The 16,803-nt window shown below is 37.1% G+C and overlaps 1 long non-coding RNA gene across 1 annotated transcript in view; it reads right to left on the reverse strand.

The window, feature by feature from the left end:
* Positions 1 to 5,333: 5,333 nt before the first annotated feature.
* The window catches only part of LOC138822012 (uncharacterized), a 53,430-nt gene continuing 41,960 nt past the window's right edge, over positions 5,334 to 16,803 (reverse strand). Inside the window, exon 4 of the long non-coding RNA XR_011370292.1 lies at positions 5,334 to 5,578. This is a non-coding gene — a long non-coding RNA (uncharacterized lncRNA). The remainder of the gene's footprint in view (positions 5,579 to 16,803) is intronic.

The following is a 16,803-nucleotide window of genomic DNA, read 5'->3' on the forward strand; positions in this document are numbered from 1 at the left end:
GGATGTGTTAAAATTAAAATTAAGAAGGCCTTAAAAAGGGTTAAAAAGTTTATTTATATAATGCGATTTGTTCTCAATGATATTCTGCTATTGGATATTTTTTAAGGCATAATGGTGTTAAGTCTAGCTTCTTGGTACAGTGATGGTGATTATAATTTTTGCAATAAGAAAAAATTATTATTTGAGTTTAAATGTTTTAATGTGTATCAGTTTTAAAACAAGCAGCCAAGAGGAAATGAGTGACACCTAGCCTTGAGAGGTCAAGGGATTATTCAAAATGCAACTAAAAACTAAAGTATAGAATATTAAAATGGAGATTACAAATTAGGAATTGATTTCTGTATATAAAGCTTAAAAGTAAAAATGTTCTAATCATTTGCCTCAAAGTGCTAAAAGGAAAAATTAGGATTACCAAAATAATTGCTTAATACTTAGTTTAGTTTGCTCTCATAGGTTTTTCTTGTAACAGTTCCCAGCAGGTCCACAAAAAGGAGTGAAGATTCGTGTAAGTTTATCAGATGTACCTTTGGCTCTTAGTAATTTTCAGGTAAGAACATATTTAAAAGACACTTCTATGTTGACCACCTTGTTGCTTTTAAGTGGAGGAAAGTGGCCTTTTATGAGAATTATTGAACTGTAAACTGGTTCCACGCCAGCCCAGGCAGAAAAAGGTCCTTGTGAAACTGTCACCTCTACTCAGCCAAAAGATATCTGAAAGAGCAAGCAGAGTTGCTTTAGGACTCAAAGTGGCAGAGTGATAGCCTTGAGCTGTAGAGCTGAGGGGCAAAACTCAGGCCCTGAGTTCAAGTTCAGCAACTAAAGGAAATGCCAATGAGGCATTTTTCCCAGTGTGGAGAAGACACTCCTGGGATGAAAGAAATGGAGGAGCATCCAGAGACCATAAGCCACTGCTTGGATGGCAGAAATAATGTCAGATCCTAGAGTCATTTGTGGTTGGCCTTTCAAAAATTGGTCAGAGCCAGGGGGTCATGGGAACATATTTTGTAAGGATGCCTAATGTCTATGCCTATCTACCTTGTAAGGGACAGGAACTCGTCAGTCATCTGTGATAGTACTAAAAAGATAAGGTTTTAAAATGTGGAACATAGTTTAGATCCCAACACCTGTATGTGCCAAAAGCTCTAATTGGCAGTAAATTTTGAGCTGATGCCAGCTACATGAAATTCATCTGCTCAGGAAAAAAATCTTTGTAAACTTGAGAGTGTGTTTCTATTGATATCTGTCTGAAGGCCTGCTTAGGTAACTCAGACATTCTTATGTTACTAGAGATCACATTACTATGCCATCCAGAAAGATCCTTTTGCAAACCAAAAGTCTAAATAAGCTCCACTGCTGTAGCCAGAACAAAGGTCTGTGCATTTTTTGAAAGTTAAAAGATTGTTCTTAATGACATTTAACCCTGATAACCTCTTTGTAAAATAGGCTATGGTTATTGACTCCTGGCTAACTAGGATCAACATCCCTGAGTCAGCTTGAAGAAGTGACAGAAGATGAATCTTTGCCCATCATCCCCTTTTAAGAACAAGGGACCAGATTCACTTTTTTAAAAAGGTGGCAAAACAGACAGAAGGAAAAGACAAGACATGGGAAATAATATTATGGGCCTGAGCCCTCTATATCTGCCTAGAAAATCCTAGCCTTATTAAAAGAACTATCTAGTTTAAAATGTTGGCAACTTTGTAAATTGTCCCGGGCTGTTGTCTAAATAGTTTTAAAATCTAGTGGGGTCACAGCCTGCCAAGCATATGTCATGTGTCCTTAACCAGGTTGTGTAGGAATTTGCAGCTCAGCACGAGGTGTGACTGTTCCTTGGAGCCACTGAGAGACCCTGCCGCTGCTGCTGCTGCTGCTCCTGCTGCTGCTGTTGCTGCTGGTGCTGCTGCTGCACATGCTAATGGGTAAAGTTCAATGACAGCCTGGCAGTCACCTGGAGGAAATCTACATCATCACCCAGACCACCTCCATCACAGTAAAATAGACTGAACTCCTGCTTGATTCCATCACCTGAGAATGCTTCCCTGTTGAAATCTGCTACAAAATAAGATCTTGTGGGACATTTTTTGCTGATATCTAGTAAGCCCCTCTACTCCCACAGTGGATATTGGGGGCAAGGATATCACTGGCTTGCCTTAGGCACTTCAGGGCCATAGCCTAGTTTGTCTCTGGTATGGTAATAACCTGCTTCTTCCTGGGTGTTTTTTAAAGATAAAGGAGAGATTTTTTTAAATCAATGGAGGTAGTAAAAGGAATGAGACCCACCCTAATCTTAGCCTTAAAACCTAGCAAGCTTTTCATCCCATTCCTTGAGGCTTTCTGAGATAACTTGTTTCCACAAGTCAAAGGAAAACAGAGCAGATTTAAACTCTAGCCACAAAGAAGCTCAAGGAATCATAAAGAAGAGGAGGGTAGTAAAGAAAGCCTTACAAAAAGAATTGGAAAAAAAATTGGTATACTCTGGATAAGAAAGGATTTACAAAGTAAGGAATGTCTTAAAATGTTTGTAAAGAGGACAAACCACAGAAATTTTAAGTATGTAGCAAATGGTATGAGTATATTTTAAAATTGGAACTTATGAGTACAGCTGGTATGAAATTAATTGAGCTGGGGCTGGGAAGATTGCTCAGTGGTAGAGTGCTTGCCTTGCATGCCTGAGGCCCTGGGTTCGATTCCTCAGCACCACATAAGCAAAAAGAAAAAAGCTGGAAGTGGCGCTGTGGCTCAAGTGGTAGAGCGCTAGCCTTGAGCTGAAGAGCTGAGGGACAGCGCCCAGGTACAGAGTTCATGCCCCACAACCGGACCCCCCCAAAAAATTAAGTGAGCTGTGATATATGGAGTCAGGATTGCTGGAAGAAAATGAAAGGGCCTTTGGTACTGTTAATTTTGTTACTCACAATTGGACCTTGTAGAGTGATGTCCTTTGTAAAAGAAAGGATCGGCAGAGTCCATCTATTTGTTCTGAGATCCCAATACCAATCTGTAAATATAGAAGACTGTGCCAATTAGGGGACCATGATTGGTCCCCGATGGTCTGGAAGAGGAGGGAATGAAGAGCCAAAGTAACTCCAATTTGAGATTAACCCCACCATCTTGTGCTAGGCTGCCCTCAGACTAACCCCAAGAGAAAGAAAAAAAAAAAAAACACAGGTTACCACCAACTCTGCTCACCATTAAGAAATCAGAGCAGTTGCCCAAGTGTTCCAGGAACAGAATATGGCAATAGTTCAGAAAAAGGACAGTGCAGTTAGGGTGGACTCAGTCCAATCATGTAACTGCTTGTGTGGAAATTCCCTAAAAGTGTTTGCTCAATACTATAAAAGCTATGCTGATTTTGTGCTTGGGGACTCTGACCGGCACCAGTTACCGAGTGCACGGAAGACCAAGCTTGAGCTTGCAAATAAACGACTCTTTTGCTGTTCGCATTGGTTGTGGTCCCTCGTGGACATTTGGGGGTCCCAAGTCCGTACAACAGGGCTTGATACAAAATGTCTCTGTCCAGAGAATTAAATGATGGCATTTATAGCTAAAATGTTTTACGGTTATTATTAACATCTGACACATGCTGAGATGTTTATTTATACCTCTCTTTCTCCTTTTCTTTCTTCTTCCCTTTCTTTCTTTCTTTCTTCCTTCCTTCCTTCCCTTCTCTCCTCCTCCATCTCTATTATCTTTTCTTTCTCTTTCTTTCTTCACTTTTCTTTCCTCTTTTAGGAAATGAGTATGAATTTAGATATTTTGTTTGCTCAACAAGTATTCTACCATTAAAACAATCCTTTATCAATTTAGTTACTTTGCTCATAGGTTATCAATTTTGCTGATGGCTGAACAAAGGTTAAGTTCCACAGTTCTTTCTTCAAAGCAGCTGGGAACACAAATGAATTCCAACATGCAAGACTTTAGGATGATATTAAAATCTTATTACTTTCCTTGCACACTGGTTCTGAACTGTGATCCTCTCAAATTCTACCCCTTTAGTTAGTGATGTGAATTCCAAGAGCCTGCCCTGTGTATAGATTGACTAAATGAATGATTGAAGGCAATTTCACTTTAATCTCTTTTTTTGCCAGTCCTGGGGCTGTTATAATTTTATTTCTAGACAATTTTTGTGCATATGTGCATAATAGCGTTAAAATTGCTTTCCCCCTTTTTTATCCTTTTTTATTTTTCTTGGTCATGGGGCTTGAACTCCAGGCCTGGGTGCTGTCCCTAAGCTCTTTAGATCAAGGCTAGTACTGTACTACTTGAGCCACAGTGACGCTTCTGGTTTTCTGGTGGTTAATTGGAGGTAAGAGTGTCACAGATTTCCTGCTAGGGCTAGATTTGAACTACCATCCTCAGATCTCAGTTCCTGAGTATCTGGGATTACAGGCATGAGTCACTGGCTCCCAGCTAAAATGTTATTTATTTTAAGTTCTGTGATTTAGATGAGGGACTAGCATGCGTGTGTAGAAAGTTAACTTTCAAGTCATCTTTCTGAATAGTTTCAGAGGTTGATATTCATAATATTTATTGCAGTGTTTAAGAACAGAAGCTCCCAAAGTAACAGAATGATCCTTCATTTTCTCCTTCCCATAGGTATTTTTAGAAGAAAATGAGTGAGATCTAAGTCTAAGACAATATATACTTGAAATTATAAAAAAATTATTTTGATGACACATAAAGAGCCAGATTATGAAACTGCCTTTCATTTTCTAAAGAAAGGAACGTCAGACAAGTATATTTATTTGCAGGCTTTTTCATCTGAACAACAAAGAAAAAAAACAATATCATAAAAAAGCTGAAGGGGCTGGGAAGGTGGTTCAGTGGTAGAGCGCTTGCCTTGCATGCATGAGGCCATCGGTTTGATTCCTCAGCACAACATAAGCAGGAAAAAAAGCCGGAATTGGTACTGTGGCTCAAGTGGTAGAGTGCTAGCCTTGAGCTGAAGAGCTGAGGGACAGCGACCATGCCCAGAGATCAGACTCAACTACTGGACCCAAAAAAAAAAATAAATAAAATAAATAAATTAAATTAAAACGCTGAAGAAGATCAACATCCATGTAAGTGTGATATAGCATTGGATACTTTAAGACATTAATTTATTAAGGTACAATAATTATTTGCAAATGGTATCAGTTCGTTAAATTTATTCATTGTAATTTATTCATTTTATTTTATTTACATGTCACTTAGTATATAAATATATATATATAAATATATATATATATATATATATATACATATATATATATATATATATATATATATATATATATACCAAAAATTTAGGAAGTATCAATCTCAACAAAACAGTGGATCATGTTGAATCATGCCATTCATCTCAGCACCACAAGAGGCTAAGTTGCTGCTCAGTACCTGTGTCATATAGATCCCTGGTTCACTTGGAGGCAGTCACCTCTCCTGATCCAGAAACTGGGCTGGGATTTAGCCAAGAGGAGGAAGGACTCTGCCTCATCTTCCCTGGGTGGACCTCACAGAATGCAATGTATTTGCTTGCTTTCCTCTTCCAAAAGGCTTGAAATGCCATGCTGCTAAGTGTTCACAATTTGATTCCAGTGACCTGTGGTAGAGGTGTGAGGAAATATTAAATTAAATTTCACATTTGCCAATTGAGCTGTTCTTCCCAGCCTGTGAGTTCAACTCAGCAAGTGTTCATTATTTGAGAGTTGAGAATACTGAGGTAGAGGAGAGTGGGAGGTTGATTGAAAGAGAGGAGAGATAGAGAGAGGGAGGGAGGGAAGGAGAAAGAAAAGAAAGGAAGGAAGGAAGAAAGGAAGGAAGGAAGGAAGGAAGGAAGAAAGAAAGAAAGAAAGAAAGAAAGAAAGAAAGAAAGAAAGAAAGAAAGAAAGAAAGAAAGAAAGAAAGAAAGAAAGAAAGTGATAGAGAATGGAGTCAGAAGTCACATGCCAGAGGAACTACCTGTATTTGGTATTAGGTCTGCCCCAGCGTGCAGACCCTATGCAGACACCCCCCCCCCATTTCTTGGCTGTTTCCACCCTTTATGTGTTAACTAGGTATCTGACACACCTGGAGATAGCCACCTCCCCCTCCTGCTAAGTCACAACCTGGTCAGCCTCTGGTAACACTTCTCATCCAATCCTTGGCCTAGATATGTCCTGACACTAGGTTAGGTTGCTCCACCTTTTTTTACATGCCGCTCTGCCATGTATGGCATGGGCAGCAGTTAGGTAAATAAACTACTTTACCTGACTGAATACCATGTGGTGTTCATTTCGATGGCTACCTAATGAAACTTACCTAATTAATATACCTTACACTTCAGTGTTTCTTTTTTCTTTAATTTTAATTTTAATTTTTTGTAAACATATTCTACAGAGGGGTTACAATTACGTGGGCAAGATAATGAGTACATCTCTTATCAAGCATTGCTGCCTCCTCCTTTGTTGAACCTTCACATCGCTTCCCAGCCTCTGCACGCCCCCCCACCCAAACCCGCCCCCCACACACCAAAGTTATAAAGTTCGTTTTTGACATGACAACTTGTACTTCTCATAGTTGCATCGGGTCCACCTGTATCCTTAACCAACATATTTGTCCCCATCTCCTCCACAAATTATACCGACATCAAACATAGTGAAATCAGGGGTTGTATTGTGGGGGAGGGACATACAAAGCTACAAAGAAATAATTTGTAAATGAGTTAGAATCAAATGCATGAAAGAAAAAAAACATTTAAATACTTATCTAAGGGTTCATTTTCCTAACATTACATTATCTGACCTTTCCTGCTTGACTCAAACATATACTAGATATTGCAAATTATGGAAACCATGGGACGTTTGTTTCTTTGGGCTTGGCTTACTTCACTTAATATAATTTTTTCCAAGTTTTTCCATTTCCTAACAAATGGGGAAATGTCATTCTTTCTGATGGAGGCATAGAATTCCATTGTGTATATATACCACATTTTCTTGATCAATTCATCTACTAAGGGGCATCTGGGTTGCTTCCATATCTTAGCTATGGTAAATAATGCTGCAATAAACATAGTTGTGCTGGTAGCTTTAGTGTGGTCTTGTTTGTAAACATTTGGGTAAATGCCCAAAAGTGTGATTGCTGGGTCATAGGGGAGATTTATGTGAAGTCTTTTGAGGAACCTCTATACTGCTTTCCAAAGTGGTTGAACAAGTTTACACTCCCTCCAACAGTGAAGTAAGGTTCCATTCTGTCCACATCCCCTCCAGCATCTGTTGTTGTTAGAGTTTTTGATTACAGCCATTCTAGCTAGGGTGAGGTGGTATCTCAATGCTATTTTGATTTGCATTTTTTATGGCTAGGGATGCTGAGCATTTCTTCATGTGTCTATTGGCCATCCTTCTTTCTTCTTCAGAGAAGTTTCTCTTCAAGTCATTAGCCTACTTATTTATTGGGCAGTTGTTTCTTTGAGGATTTGTTGTTGAGGGATTTAATTTTTTGAGTTCCAAGTATATTTTAAATATGAGACCCTTGTCCGTTGTATGGCTAGTGAAGATCTTATTCCAATCTGTGGGCTTTCTATTGATCTTACTAGCTATGACTTTTGCCATGCAAAAGCTCTGCAACTTCATGCAATCCCATTTGTCTAACCTTTCTTTGATTTGTTGGGTTTCTGGGTCTAAATTAAGAAAATTTCGGCCTGAATCAAGGAGACCTAGGGTTTCTCCTATTCCATCCTGTAATGTTTTCAGAGTGTCTGCTTTGACTTCGAGGTCTTTAATCCATTTGGAGTTGATTCGGGTGCAGGGTGATATATAAGGATCTAGTTTTAGTTTTCTACAAGTAGTTAATCAATTTTGCCAGCACCATTTTCTGAAGAGGGTGTCTTTCTTCCATTCTATTATGTTAGCTCCCTTATCAAAGATTAGTTGGCTATATGCATGTAGGTTCATTTCTGGGTTTTCATTTATATTCCATTGGTCCTGAGGTCTGTTCTTGTGCCAGTACCAAGTGGTTTTGATTATTATGGCTTTATAGTAGAGTTTGAAATTTGGTATTGATATTCCTCCAGCAGTGTTCTTTCCATTGAGGAGCATTTTTGCTATTCGGGGTCTTTTATTGTTCCATGAGAATTTTTGGATTGCCTCTTCTATTTCTTTGAAGAATGAGGGTGGAATTTTGATAGGTATTGCATTGAATTTGTAGATAACCTTGGGAAGTCATGCCATTTTCGTGATGTTAATCTTTCCAATCCAGGAGCATGGGATGTTTTGCCATTTTCTAAGTTCTGTTTGGATTTCCTTTTTCAGATTTTAAAGTTTTCATCATAGAGGTCCTTCAATTCTTTGGTTAAGTTAATTCCTAGGTATTTTATTTTTTGAGGGGCTATTACAAATGGAGTTAGTTTCCTAATTTCAGCCACACTTTTCTCATTGTTTGCATAGAGAAAAGACATTGATTTTTGAGGGTTAATTCTATACCCTGCTACTTTGCCAAATTTTTGAATCAGTTTGAGAAATTTGGGAGTGCAGTCTATGGGATTCTTTAAATACAAGATCATGTCATCTGCAAAGAGGGAGAGTTTTATTTCTTCTTTCCTTATTTGGAACCCCTTTATGTTTGCATCTTGTCTTATTGCTGTAGCAAGGCATTCTATTACTAGATTGAAGAGAAGTGGAGAGAGTGGACATCCTTGTCTTGTTCCTGAGTTAAGAGGAAATGGCTTTAGTTTTTCACCATTAAGTATAATGCTGGCTGTAGGTTTGTCATATACAGCCTTTATTGTATTGAGGAATGTCCCATGGATTCCTAATTTTTCCAAAACCTTCATCATAAAGGGGTGTTGGGTCTTGTCGAATGCTTTTTCTGCATCTATTGTGATAACCATGTGGTTCTTATCCTTGCTCCTGTTGATGTGATGTATAATATTAATCGATTTGCGTATATTGAACCGTCTTTGCATCTCTGAAATGAATCCTGTTTCATCGTGGTGTATGATTTTTTGTATGAATTGTTGAAGTCGATTGGCCAAAATTTTGTTGAAAAGTTTTGCATCAATGTTCATCAAAGAAATGGGTCCATACTTCTCTTACTTTGATGAGTCCCTGCCTGGTTTTGGGATGAGGGTTATGATGGCTTCATAGAGTGTGTTCGGTAGTGAACTTTCAATTTCATTGAAGAGTTGGAGGAGTATTGGTGTGAGCTCTGCTTTGAAGTCCTTGTAAAATTCCGCTTGAAAACCATCTGGTCCTGGACTTTTCTTAGCTGGGAGGTCTCTTATTTTCTGTTTCTATTTCAATGCTTGATATTGGCCTGTTAAGCTGGTTTAACTCATCTTGGTTTTGTTTTGTCATGTCAATATTTGCTAGGAAATGGTCCATTTCTGTCAAGTTGTCAAACTTATTAGCATAAAGTTTTGAGAAATATTCCCTTATAATGTTCAGAATCTTGGTTGTTTCCGTGGTGATGTTTCCATTCTCATCTCTGAGTTTATTAATTTGGGTGTATTCTCTTCTTTTTCTGATAAGATTTCTAAGGGTCTGTCAATTTTGTTAATATTTTCGAAAAACCAACTCTTTGTTTTGTTGATTCTTTCTATAGTTTTTTTATTCTAATTCATTTAATTCTGATTTAATTTTAATTATTTCTTTCCGTCTACTGGATTGGAGTTTAACTTGCTGCTCTTTTTCAAGGAGGTTTAGATGTGTCATTAAATTGTTGGTTTCAGATCTCTCCAATTTGTTGATGTAGGAGCTCAGAGCTATAAACTTGTCTCTGAGTACTGCCGTTGCTGTGTCTCAGAGTAGCTGGTAATTTGTGTGCTCATTTTTGTTGAATAGCATGAACATTTCAATTTCCTTTCTAATCTCTTCCATGACCCACTCGTGATTCAGCAGTGTGTTGTTCCCCCTCCATATGATACCGGACTTTCTTTGGTGGCTTTTGGTGTTGAGTTCAAAATTTATTCCCTTGTGGTCAGAGAGAATGCAAGGTATAACTTCAATGTTTCTGAATTTGGACAAGTTTGCTTTGTGGCCTAAAATGTTGTCTATTTTAGAAAATATTCCATGTACTGCTGAGAAGAACGTTTATTCTGATGCTGCTGTGTGAAATATTCGGGAAATGTCTGTTAAATCTAGTTGATCTATGCAGCTGTTTAGATCTGTGGTTTCTCTGTTGAGTTTTGGCCGAGTTGATCTATCTAGTGGGGAGAGTGGTGTGTTAAAATCTCCAACAATTAATGTCTTTGGATTTATGTGGGATTTGACACTTCAGTGTTTCCAGTTTTGAATCCATGGATATTTTTTCTGACACATGTGTGTTCAGTATCTACAAAACATATGTACTAACTTATCATGTAACAGTATAATTTTGCCTGGAATCTTTTTTTTAAATTTTTTTAATTGTGAAAATACCATACAGAGAAGTTACAATTACATGAGCAAGGTAATGAGTACATTTCTTATGAAGCATTGTTGCCTCCTCCTTTGTTTCCCCTTCCTATCCCTTCCCATCCCCCACCTCCCCCGCCAAATTTGTAAAGTTCATTTTTTGACATAAAATGTTGTACATCTCAGTGTTGGAATGGCTCCACCTGCATCCCTATTTAAACCATTTTTCCCTTCCCTTCCACAAAGTATACCAACATCTGAATCTTTAATAGCAGCCTAATTAACCTTAAAGTCTATTTTCCTTGCTTTGTTTCGTTTTTTGCCTAACATAAGCAAAGATTTGGTGGGACATTCTGAAAAGATCTCTGCCCTCATATTTACTAATCTTCCTGGGCTTCAACCCGTGAGGTACCAGCTCAGATGATGGAACTTTGAAATTCTGGAAAGCAGATGCACATCATAAGGCCCATGGCTTTGGGATTTCTCAGATTATTTTTTAAATGTACTTGTTACTAAGGTGTGTACAGTGAGTTTACCATTCCACAATTCATGTCATGTGTATATTTTTCTTATAGACAATGGCAACCTTTCCTTAGCTTTCTCCCAGTTTCTTTTTTTGTTGTTGTTGATGTTTTTTTTTTATTTGTGTACCTGACCTTCAGCTTGAAATCATGATTGTGTGCTGCCCCTGGGTTTTTTAATCAAGGCTACTCTACCTCTGGAGCCCCAGCTTCCTTTATGGCTTTTTGGTTGTTAATTGAAGAGAAGAGTCACAAATTTTCTCACTCCTGCTGTCTTTGAACTGTGATCATCAGCCTCCTGAGTAGCTAGGATTATAGGCCTGAGTCTTCAGTGTCCAGCTACTAAAGTGTTGGTTTTATGCTTCCCTGGTTGTGTTACAATTTTCCTCGACTCTTAGCACTAATACTACATATTGCCTGGCTAAAATCTGAATTGGTAGAACATACTTGTATTTTGATTAAAACAAGAATTGAAACTATAGGCCATAGGGACATATAAGCTAAACAATTCCCTTGGAACATGGCATAAAAACGAGTAGGTTTATTGCCAGTTGACTGTGTCTTGTCTTTACTGTTAATTCTACATGGCCTGTGAATGATGTTAAACATATCCAAATGACCATTGGCAGAAATAATGTTTCTCATCCTGTTCTAAAATTAAAACAAAAACCAACCAAAAAAAACTATATATGAGTCCAGCAATTTCCTCTAATTAAAGACCAGTCTGCCCCAGTTTATGAAAAAAAAATCCTTTAGTTAGGTGCTGTTGCTTTTTCTAACTGCAAATATAACGAAATCTGTTGTAGTCTATAGAATTGTATAACACACCTGTCATTTTAATTCACAAGAAATTCAGCCATTAAAAAGTTTATTTATTTTTTGAGTCAGTTGTGGGGTGAACTCAGGGCCTGGGCACTTTCCCTGTGCCTCTGTGCTCAAATTGAGCCACAGGCCACTTCTGGTTTTTGAGTTGCAAATTGGAGATAAGAGTCTTATGGGGACTGGCTTTGAACTGTGATACTCAGATCTAAGCCTCGTGAGTAGCTGGGATTATAGGCATGAGACACTGGCACCTGTCTTCAAATAGACATTTTTGAAATGATGAACTGCTTGGTGCCTCGGGCTCACATATATAATCCTTGCTATAGTTAGTGTTACAGGTATGAGAAACAAATACTAGGTGTGTGTTGTTCATGATAGTTTATATTGGCATCTTTTAATATAATTTGTTTCTTATACTACAATGCTCTTATTTTTATTTTCTCCTAGGTGAGGGTGATAGAAACCCTAGGTCTCCTTGGCTCAGGTGGAAATTTTCTGAATAGAGACCCGGAAACACAACAAATCAAAGAAAGGTTGGACAAATGGAATTGCATAAAGTTGCAGAGCTTCTGCAGGGCAAATGACATAGCTAGCAAGATCAATAGAAAGCCCACGGATTGGGAGAAGATATTTATTAGCCATACAACGGACAAGGGTCTCATATCTAAAATATACTTGGAACTCAAAAAATTAAACCCCCCAACAACAAATCCGCAAAGAAACAACTGCCCAATAAATAAGTGGGTGAAAGACTTAAAGAGAAACTTCTCTGAAGAAGAAAGAAGGATGGCCAATAGACACATGAAGAAATGTTCAACATCCCCAGCCATAAAAGAAATGCAAATCAAAACAACATTGAGATATCACTTCACTCCCGTTAGAACGGCAAAAATCAAGAACTCTAACAACAACAGATGCTGGAGGGGATGTGGACAGAATGGAACCTTACTTCATTCTTGGTTTGAATGTAAACTTGTTCAACCACTTTGGAAAGCAGTATGGAGGTTCCTCAAAAGACTTCACATGGAATTCCCTTATGACCCAGCAATCCCACTTTTGGGCATTTACCCAAATGTTTACAAACAAGACCACACTAAAGCTACCAGCACAACTATGTTTATTGCAGCATTATTTACCATAGCTAAGATATGGAACCAATCCAGATGCCCCTCAATAGATGAATGGATCAAGAAAATGTGGTATATATACACAATGGAATTCTATGCCTCCATCAGAAAGAATGATATTGCCCCATTTGTTAGGAAATGGAAAAACTTGGAAAAAATTATATTAAGTGAAGTAAGCCAGGCCCAAAGAAACATAGGTCCCATGGTTTCCCTTATTTGTAATATCTAGTATATGTATGAGTCAAGCGGAAAAGGTCAGATAATGTGATGTCAGGAAAATGAACCCTTAGATGTGTATTTTAATGTTTTTTTCTTTCATGCATGTGTTTCTAACGCATTTATAAGATTATCTCTTTGTTGCTTTGTATGTCCCTCCCCCACAGTATATCCCCTGCTTTCACTACATTTGATGTCAGTATAACTTGTGGAGGAGATGGGGAAAAACCAGTTGTTTAAGGATACAGGTGGACCTGTTGCAACAATGAGAAGTATAAGTTGTCATGTCCAAAACGAGCTTGACAACGTCGGTGCGGGGGGCGAGGTGGAAGTTGGGGAAGGAGAAGGATTGGGATTGGGGGGAGGGGGGAGGCTGGGAAGGGATGTGAAGAGTAAACAAAATAGGAGGCTGCAATGCTTGGTAAGAAATGTACGCATTATCCTCCCCATGTAATTGTAACTCCTCTGTACAGTATCTTCTCAAATAAAATTAAATTAAATTTTAAAAAAAGACCTATTTTAAGTGGGAAGAAGGTTCTCAGAAAAATTTTTTCAGTGTTTGTGTTGTGTAGTATTACCCAAGTGTACATAAGGTAACAGAAGGAGAAACAATAGGAATAGGAGAAGAGAAATTCTGTATTTAAGTAAAATGGTTCTATACACTATAGAAGACTCTGCAAATAAGACAATTTTGAAATAATAAAGCCATGGCCAGTATGCAGATCTATGGGAGTGACATAGAGAAAGCATTACTACTAAGTGGAACATGAAGGATGAGACCACTCTCTTTCTTCTAATAGCTCTAAATCATTATAGCTAATCATTCAAATTTGTAAAAAGTAGAATGGAAGAATAATTCTGGTTCCAAGCAATTCATATATAAGACCATGGACTTAACTGGAAAAAAGGCCATGTCGAGTGCACAGGAATTATACTAGCAATGAACTAGTGGCTAAGATCACATTTCTTTTTTTTTTTTCTTTTCTTTCTTTTTTTTTTTTTTTTTTTTGATGGTAGTGGGGCCTGAAATCTAGGCCTGGGCCCTGTCCCTCTATTGTTCAGCTCAAAACTTTTTCTCTACCTTTGAGCCTCACACCACTTCCAGGTTTCTGTTGGTTAATTAGAGATAAATGCCTCAGAAACTTTTCTACTCATACTGGATTTGAACTGCAATCCTCAGATCTCAGCCTCCTAATTAGCTAGGATTACCAGTGTGAACCACTTGAAACCTGCTTAGGATCACATTTCTAACAGTGTATACTCAGCATAAGTAATGTGTATAGTCATCTGTCTTTATATGAACTCGAGATACAAATCTGTGAAACAGATTAGATTTTACACTCACAAAAATGGTTGTAGTTCAAAAGTTGATACCCATGGAGAAATAAAACTTAAGAATGTAAAGGAGTCTGGGAAGTTCAGTTTGCATCCAGCTTGGGCAAAACAGTCTTTGAGACACTATAATTAACCGGCCAAAAGATGCATTAGAAGAATGTCTCAAGTGATGGAATACTAGTTATGAGCAAGAGTGCTGAAGAAGAGCTTGAGGTTTTTGCATACATATATACATACAAACACGCACATACACACAGAGGCACTTATATGTTCTAACACACATATGGAACAACTGTCAGATTATGTAGAAAAGTTAGAAAATATATCCTTAGTAAGAATAAAATCAAGTGATAATTTTTAATATTAGAAAGTCCTCAAGTGAAATTTCCCCAAAAAGCTTGAGAATATTACATAGGTGAGAACAAAGATAGTAAGAAAGTCAACTCATCATTAATAAAGGGATCAGATCCGGGGAGGAATGAATCAGAGACCCCTTCACAGCATCTGAAAAGGTTCATATCCTGTTTCAAATGTTAGAACATCTTTGAAAATAGTACATGAACAATCTGAGCCATCAGTCTAACGGAAAATATTATTGGAGAAATTCAGAATTGCTAGTCTGTATCTAGATTAAATAAAAAAAGAAAACTATTGTAGGACAATGTGATACAAGCCAGGAATTCTAGCACTCAGAATAAGACAGGTGATTAGAGAGTGGAATGACGTAGTGATACTTTCAGTGGACTAGGTAGTATAATTTGTCTCAATAAAACAAACAAAAGAGGAATAAAAAATAAGCCAGAAAGGAATACACAGTTGGAAATTTGGGCTAATTTTGTCAATATATTTTGAGAAGTCAAATTTCCTATTGAAACGCAACTCATATAATCCTCAGTTGTGTTTAAATGCCGCCTTCATTACAGAATATTACAGTTGTGTTTAAATGTCGCCTTCATTACAGAATATTACTAGATGCAAAAGAGCTCATGATTCCCAACCAAGAATTTGAAAAAGCAACCATCATTCTGTTAGATTCTAAAGAAATGTTGGATTACAAAAGCTTAAGCCTAGAGAAATAGGAAAGTTCATTTAATGTAGGACTTTGTAGACCTGGCTAAATAAGAATTTAGATTTAAAATAAATATTTTTGTTTGTAATTTAATATTCTATAGGATCGTATAAAATTGTTTTTAAGTAGAGATTTAATTTACAAATTCACAAATTATTATGGCATTCTATTTGCCTAAAATATTATTTCAAGTAAGGTATAATTAGTAGTTAGTTAACAGTTAATTTCAACAGTTCATAAGTAACATGATAATGTGAATAATCTAGATAAAGTTGTCAACAAATTGATACTATTAATTTATAAATTTACCAAAAGAGCAACTTTTTGAGACTTTGGTGTAACATGGTATGAAGAGAGTAATTGCGTGACATCTTTTTTTTTTTTCTACCAATACATAACACAGGAAGAAATTTCCTTAATTATGTACCTCTGTATACAATGAGAAAAATGCTACGGTTAGGGTTTGTTTTTATTTTGTTTTTGTTATTTGGTTTGTCCTAGGGCTTAACTTCTAGGCCTGGGCACTGTTCCTGAGACTGTTTTTGCTCAAGGCTACTGCTCTACCACTTGAACCTCAGTGCCACTTGTGTCAGGCTTTTCGTGACCAGTTTATTGGAGGTAAGCATCTAAGGAACCGTCCTTCCTGGGTGGGATTTGAACCAGAATCTTCAGATCTTAATATTCAGACATTCAGATCTCCTGATTATCTATGATAGATAAAATATGTAATTATAAATAATATTTGCAAGTGTTCTGATCTCAAGGGTAACACTGGGTGGAAAATGATGCAGCAAAGTTTAGTGTAGTGTTTAGTGTACGAAGGGCATCACATTAGCAGTAGTGTAGTATTTTTCACAATACTTATATGCTAGTCATGTTGTGAATTTAAGGAATTTTAACGTGCACATTACAAGTTGGAAATTGTTGAGCTAGGATGACTTTATGGCATAAAATCTTGGGATTGATGGTTATCTAAATAATGGCTTACTTGATAAACAAATGTTTACTCTAGAGGAATTAATATAGATACTTCATCGTTTTAACTTCTACCAGACTGTGGTTATTTTTTCTGTTGAATTTAAATATGTAACGCCTCACTGAAAACTGCACTTATTACAGAATTAAATAAAATGCAAACAGGTACTGTTTTGAATGTCTCTAGTGTGGCATGTTCAGAATTTGAATATGAATAGCTAGTAATAATAGGAATGTTGAAGAACACATATATTCTGTCCTCCTAACAATTATTAAGTTTGAAAAGTTAAGTGTTTCCATAGAATTGAACTTTTTCTGTTTTAGTATGAGACAATACTAAAACAATTTTTTTCCAAAATAATGACAAGTATATTCTAAAAATATTGTATTGT

The sequence above is a fragment of the Dipodomys merriami genome, unplaced genomic scaffold (assembly GCF_024711535.1).
Source record: "Dipodomys merriami isolate MVZ:Mamm:240054 unplaced genomic scaffold, mDipMer1.0.p SCAF_975, whole genome shotgun sequence".
Classification (NCBI taxonomy): Eukaryota; Metazoa; Chordata; class Mammalia; order Rodentia; family Heteromyidae; genus Dipodomys; species Dipodomys merriami.